This window comes from Salmo trutta, chromosome 15 (genome assembly GCF_901001165.1).
Source record: "Salmo trutta chromosome 15, fSalTru1.1, whole genome shotgun sequence".
Classification (NCBI taxonomy): Eukaryota; Metazoa; Chordata; class Actinopteri; order Salmoniformes; family Salmonidae; genus Salmo; species Salmo trutta.
The window spans coordinates 13,983,254-13,989,978 of record NC_042971.1 but is presented as its reverse complement, the minus strand read 5'-3'; positions in this window follow the sequence as shown (position 1 = coordinate 13,989,978).

The following is a 6,725-nucleotide window of genomic DNA, read 5'->3' as shown; positions in this document are numbered from 1 at the left end:
TGTATTACTGCTGAAGTGAAAGCCATCCTCCATTTGCGAATGCTGCTTTTTAGTTAGCTTTGCGACAGTATCAAAAATAAATTTCGGATTGTTCTTATTTTCCTCAATTAAGTTGGAAAAATAGGATGATCGAGCAGCAGTGAGGGCTCTTCGATACTGCACGGTACTGTCTTTCCAAGCTAGTCAGAAGACTTCCAGTTTGGTGTGGCGCCATTTCCGTTCCAATTTTCTGGAAGCTTGCTTCAGAGCTCGTGTATTTTCTGTATACCAGGGAGCTAGTTTCTTATGACAGATGTTTTTAATTTTTAGGGGTGCAACTGCATCTAGGGTATTGCGCAAGGTTAAATTGAGTTCCTCGGTTAGGTGGTTAACTGATTTTTGTCCTCTGACGTCCTTGGAAAGGGCATCAAGGAATCTTTGGGTTGTCTGAGAATTTATAGCACGACTTTTAATGCTCCTTGGTTGGGGTCTGAGCAGATTATTTGTTGCAATTGTAAACGCAATAAAATGGTGGTCCGATAATCCAGGATTATGAGGAAAAACATTAAGATCCACAACATTTATTCCATGGGACAAAACTAGGTCCAGAGTATGACTGTGGCAGTGAGTAGGTCCAGAGACATGTTGGACAAAACCCACTGAGTCGATGATGGCTCCGAAAGCCTTTTGGAGTGGGTCTGTGGACTTTTCCATGTGAATGTTAAAGTCACCAAAAATTAGAATATTATCTGCTATGACTACAAGATCCGATAGGAATTCAGGGAACTCAGTGAGGAACACTGCATATGGCCCAGGAGGCCTGTAAACAGTAGCTATAAAAAGTGAGTGAGTAGGCTGCATAGATTTCATGACTAGAAGCTCAAAAGACGAAAACGTCATTGTTTTTTTTTTGTAAATTGAAATTTGCTATCGTAGATGTTAGCAGCACCTCCGCCTTTGCCGGATGCACGGGGGGGGGTATGGTCACTAGTGTAACCAGGGGGTGAGGCCTCATTTAACACAGTAAATTCATCAGGCTTAAGCCATGTTTCAGTGAGGCCAATCACATCAAGATTATGATCAGTGATTAGTTCATTGACTATAACTGTCTTGGAAGTGAGGGATCTAACATTAAGTAACCCAATTTTGAGATGTGAAGTATCACAATCTCTTTCAATAATGGCAGGAATGGAGGAGGTCTTTATACTAGTGAGATTACTAAAGCGAACACCGCCATTTTTAATTTTGCCCAACCTAGATCGAGGCACAGACACAGTCTCAATGGGGAAAGCTGAGCTGACTACGCTGACTGTGCTAGTGGCAGACTCCACTAAGCTGGCAGGCTGGCTAACAGCCTGCTGACTGGCCTGCACCCTATTTGATTGTGGAGCTAGAGGAGTTAGAGCCCTGTCTATGTTCGTAGATAAAATGAGAGCACCCCTCCAGCTAGGATGGAGTCCGTCACTCCTCAACTGGCCAGGCTTGGTCCTGTTTGTGGGTGAGTCCCAGAAAGAGGGCCAGTTATCTACAAATTCTATATTTTGGGAGGGGCAGAACACAGTTTTCAACCAGCGATTGAGTTGTGAGACTCTGCTGTAGAGCTCATCACTCCCCCTAACTGTCCACTTTTATATATTTTGTATATAATCTAGATCATGCGTTCTATTCTACTAGGCACTGATTCCTAGATTTTCTGATGTGTTTTATTGCTTGATCATGGGACATGCAATTATCCTTGAAATAGAAGCAAGGAGTGTGTGTGCCGACATTCATACTGATAATGGTCTGAGGCCAAAACATTTGTTTTGTTTTCACATTTCATTTATGCACCATAATTTTGTTTGGAGCACCATGATGTTTTAATAAACATTTATATTTTGCATTCAAGCCTTATTCTGGAAAAGTGGGGAGATTGTTGCAGTGAGAGATATGGAGAAGGCAGAGATGTTAGCCCACGTATTTGTGAAGGTCCACAGCTCAAATATTTTGATAGAAAAGGGGCAGTGTGGGAGAGAGCGGGTCAGAGGAGAACATCCGGGAGTCCTGGATCATAGAGCGATGGTGGGGGATGCTTTGAATGTCCCTTTTACGTTGGCTGAGATGAAGAGCGCATTAGCTAAAGCTGAGATAACATCTCCTGGGAAGGATGAGATGTGTTACATCATGATGGCTCATCTCAGTGACACTGCAATAGGGAAAGTATTGGGCCATTACAATAATCTCATGTACGTAAACTTATGGAAAGGATGATGACGGAAAGACTGACGTACTTTCTGGAGAGTAGAGGAATAATGTCACCAGATCAAAGTGGGTTCAGGAAAGGCAAGGGAACGATGGATCCTATACTGTGCCTTGAGTCAGTCATACAGAAGACACAGGCAAATGAGAGTTGGTGGTAGCCGTGTTTTTTGATGTGAAAGAGGCTTATGATATGATGTGAAAGGAAGGCCTACTTAGCAAGTCGGATAACATGAGGTTGGAGGAAGGGGTTTTAACTGGATAAAGGATTACATTTTTGGGCGATCAACACAAGTGAGGGTGGGGAGCTATGATGTAGATAATGGTACCCCCTGCAGGGAAGTGTCATTAGTCCTTTGTATAATTGATGATTTATTCTTCCAGGTGAGACCTGATATTGGGAGGTCATTGTTTGCGGATGATGGGGCACTGTGGAAGAGACAGAGAAATATTACCCATAATGCCAGAGTTCATGAAGCGATTAGTGAAGTTGAGCAGTGGTCCGTCAGGTGGGGCTTCAAGTTTTCAGTTGAGAAAACATAGACTGTGTTTTTTTCTAGAAGAAAAGTTGGGGGGGAAATCTAATTGAAGTTGTATGGAAGGAATCTGGAGAGAGTGGGAGGGTTTAGGTTCCTGGGGGTCTGGTTTGACACTCGAATGACATGGGCGGAGCATATTAATAGAGTAGTTGTCAAAGGAAAGAAAATATTGAATGTGATGTGTTGCTTGTCAGGAATGGAGTGGGGGAGCCGATAGAATGGCGTTGAAAATGATATGCGGTGCATTCAGAAAATATTCCGACCCCTTGACTTTTTCCACATTTTGTTACGTTACAGCTTTATTTCTAAAAGTATTAAATTGTATTTAGACCCTTTACTAAATACTTTGTTGAAGCATCTTTGGCAGTGATTACAGCCTCGAGTCTTCTTGGGTATGACGCTACAAGCTTGGCACACCTCTATTTGGGGATTTTCTCTCATTCTTCTCTACAGATCCTTTCAAGCTCTGTCAGATTGGATGGGGAGCGTCGCTGCACAGCTATTTTCAGGTCTCTCCAATTGTCCCCAAGCCACTCCTGCGTTGTCTTGGCTGTGTGCTTAGGGTCATTGTCCTCTTGAAAGGTGAACCTTCACCCCAGTCTGAGGTCCTGAGGTCTCTGGAGCAGGTTTTCATCAAGGAACTCTCTGTACTTTGCTCCGTTCATCTTTTCCTCGATCCTGACTAGTCTCCCAGTCCCTGACACTGAATAACACCCCCACAGCATGATGCTACCACCACCATGCTTCACCATAGGGATGGTGCCAGGTTTCCTCCAGACGTGACGCAATCTTGGTTTCATCAGACACAGAGAATCTTGTTTCTCATGGTCTGAGAGTTCTTTAGGTGCATTTTGGCAACCTCCAAGCAGGCTGCCGTGTGCCTTTTACTGAGGGGTGGCTTCCGTCTGGCCACTCTACCATAAAGGCCTGATTGGTGGAATGCTGCAGAGATGGTTGTCCTTCTGGAAGGTTTTCCCATCTCCACAGTGGAATTCTGGAGCTCTGTCAGAGTGACCATCGGGTTCTTGGTCACCTCCTTGACCAAGGCCCTTATCCCCCAATTGCTCAGTCTAGGTGGTTCCAAACTTCTTACATTTAAGAATGATTGAGACCACTGTGTTCTTGGGGACCTTCAATACTGCAGAAATGTTTTGCTACCCTTCCCCAGATCTGTGCCTTGACACAATCCTGTCCTGAAGCTCTACAAACAATTCCTTCGACCTCATGACTTGGTTTTTGCTCTGACATACACTGTCAACTGTGGGAACTTATATAGACAGGTGTGTGCCATTCCAAATCATGTCTAATCTTTCGAATTTACCACAGGTGGACTGTTGTGGAAACATCTCAAGGATGATCAATGGAAACAGGATGCACCTGAGCTCAATTTCACATCTCATAGCAAAGGGTCTGAATACTTACATAAATAAGATATTTCTGTTTTTTATGTTTTGTAAATTTGCTAAAATATCTAAAAACCTGTTTTCGCTTTGTCATTATGTGGTATTGTGTGTAGATGAAGATTTTCTTTCACCCATTTTACAATACGACTGTAACGTAACAAAATATGGAAAAAGTCAAAGGGTCTGAATACTTTCCGAATGCACGGTATATAGCGCTGTTAAGGTCATCACTAGATTATGGAAGTAATCAGCAGCTCAGACATCTTTAAAAAATATATGTAATCCAGGCCTAAGCCCTAAGAATATGTTGTGGAGCACTCGGGACCTTCCCGGTGGTAGTGATACAGGTAGCTTTGGGAGAGATGCCGTTAAAGTTAAGAACAGATGGCCGTGACATATTGAGTAATTCTACAATGACATAAGGTTACACCTACAGAAAAGGTACTCCTAGAGTACTGGGAAGATTAACGAAATCTGAATACAAGCTTTGGGTGGATAGGCAATGGCATGGCCAGAGAGATGGGGTTGTTTGGGAGGGAGTTTAGCCCCTCTGTGGTTCTTCCTGCTATCCCACCTTGGTTTTTCTCTCAGTCACTGACTGATCTAGGGTTGCTTGAGAGGGTAAGAGATGTTGAGGAAGGAGTAGATTCAGTTGTAAGTGAATATTTACGAACACAATACTATGCTTTCTTGAATATATTCACATATGGATCTAAGGACCCTAAAACAGGGAGGACAGGTGCAGCTTTTAGTGTTACTGAGTTTAAGGTGGCAGTGACCAAAAGAGAAACAGATCATGTATCTGTTTACACAATGGAGTTGTTGGCCATACTATTGGCTGCACAATGGCTGGAGGAGGTGAGGCCAGACAGAGTAGTCATCTGCTCTGACTCCTGTGCAGCACTGATGAGCTTAAATGCATTTGTGTCTCAGAGCAGACAGGATGTATTGTATGAGGTTTTGCAGTGCTTGTATACAGTTGTGGCCAAAAGTTTTGAGAATGACACAAATATTAATTTCCACAAAGTTTGCTGCTTCAGTGTCTTTAGATATTTTTGTCAGATGTTACTATGGAATACTGAAGTATAATTACAAGCATTTCATAAGTGTCAAAGGCTTTTATTGACAAATACATGAATTTGATGCAAAGAGTCAATATTTGCAGTGTTGACCCTTCTTTTTCAAGACCTCTGCAATCCGCCTTGGCATGCTGTCAATTAACTTCTGGGCCACATCCTGACTGATGGCAGCCCATTCTTGCATAATCAATGCTTGGAGTTTGTCAGAATTTGTGGGTTTTTGTTTGTACACCCGCCTCTTGAGGATTGACCACAAGTTCTCAATGGGATTAAGGTTTGGGGAGTTTCCTGGCCTTGGACCCAAAATATCTATGTTTTGTTCCACAAGCCACTTAGTTATCACTTTTGCCTTATGGCAAGGTACTCCATCATGCTGGAAAGGCATTGTTCATCACAAAAATGTTCCTGGATGGTTGGGACAAGTTGCTCTCGGAGGATGTGTTGGTACCATTCTTTATTCATGGCTGTGTTCTTAGGCAAAATTGTGAGTGAGCCCACTCCCTTGGCTGAGAAGCAACCCCACACATGAATGGTCTCAGGATGCTTTACTGTTGGCATGACACAGGGCTGATGGTAGTGCTCACCTTGTCTTCTCCGGACAAGCTTTTTTCCGCATGCCCCAAACAATCGGAAAGGGGATTCATCAGAGAAAATTACTTTACCCCAGTCCTCAGCAGTCCAATCCCTGTACCTTTTGCAGAATATCAGTCTGTCCCTGATGTTTTTCCTGGAGAGAAGTGGCTTCTTTGCTGCCCTTCTTGACACCAGGCCATCCTCCAAAAGTCTTCGCCTAACTGTGCGCGCAGATGCACTCACACCTGCCTGCTGCCATTCCTGAGCAAGCTCTGTACTGGTGGTGCCACGATCCCGCAGCTGCATCAAATTTAGGAGACGGTCCTGGCGCTTGCTGTACTTTCTTGGGCACCCTGAAGCCTTCTTCTCAACAATTGAACCGCTCTCCTGGAAGTTCTTCATGATTTAGGTGAAATCTTACTGGCAGCAATATCCTTGCCTGTGAAGCCCTTCTTGTGCAAAGCAATGATGACGGCACATGTTTCCTTGCAGGTAACCATGTTTGACAGAGGAAGAACAATGATTCCAAGCACCACCCTCCTTTTAAAGCTTCCAGTCTGTTATTCGAACTCAATCAGCATGACAGTGATCTCCAGCCTTGTCCTCGTCAACACTCCCACCTGTGTTTACAAGACAACCACTGACATGATGTCAGCTGGTCCTTTTGTGGCAGGGCTGAAATGCAGTGGAAATGTTTTTGGGGGATTCAGTTTATTTGCATGGCAAAGAGGGACTTTGCAATTAATTGCAATTCATCTGATCACTCTTCATAACATTCTGGAGTAAATGCAAATTGCCATCATACAAACTGAGGCAGCAGACTTTGTTAAAATTAATATTTGTGTCATTCTCAAAACTTTTGGCCACAACTGTAGGGTGAAACAGATTAGGGTATTTGTGATGTTCCTCTGGGT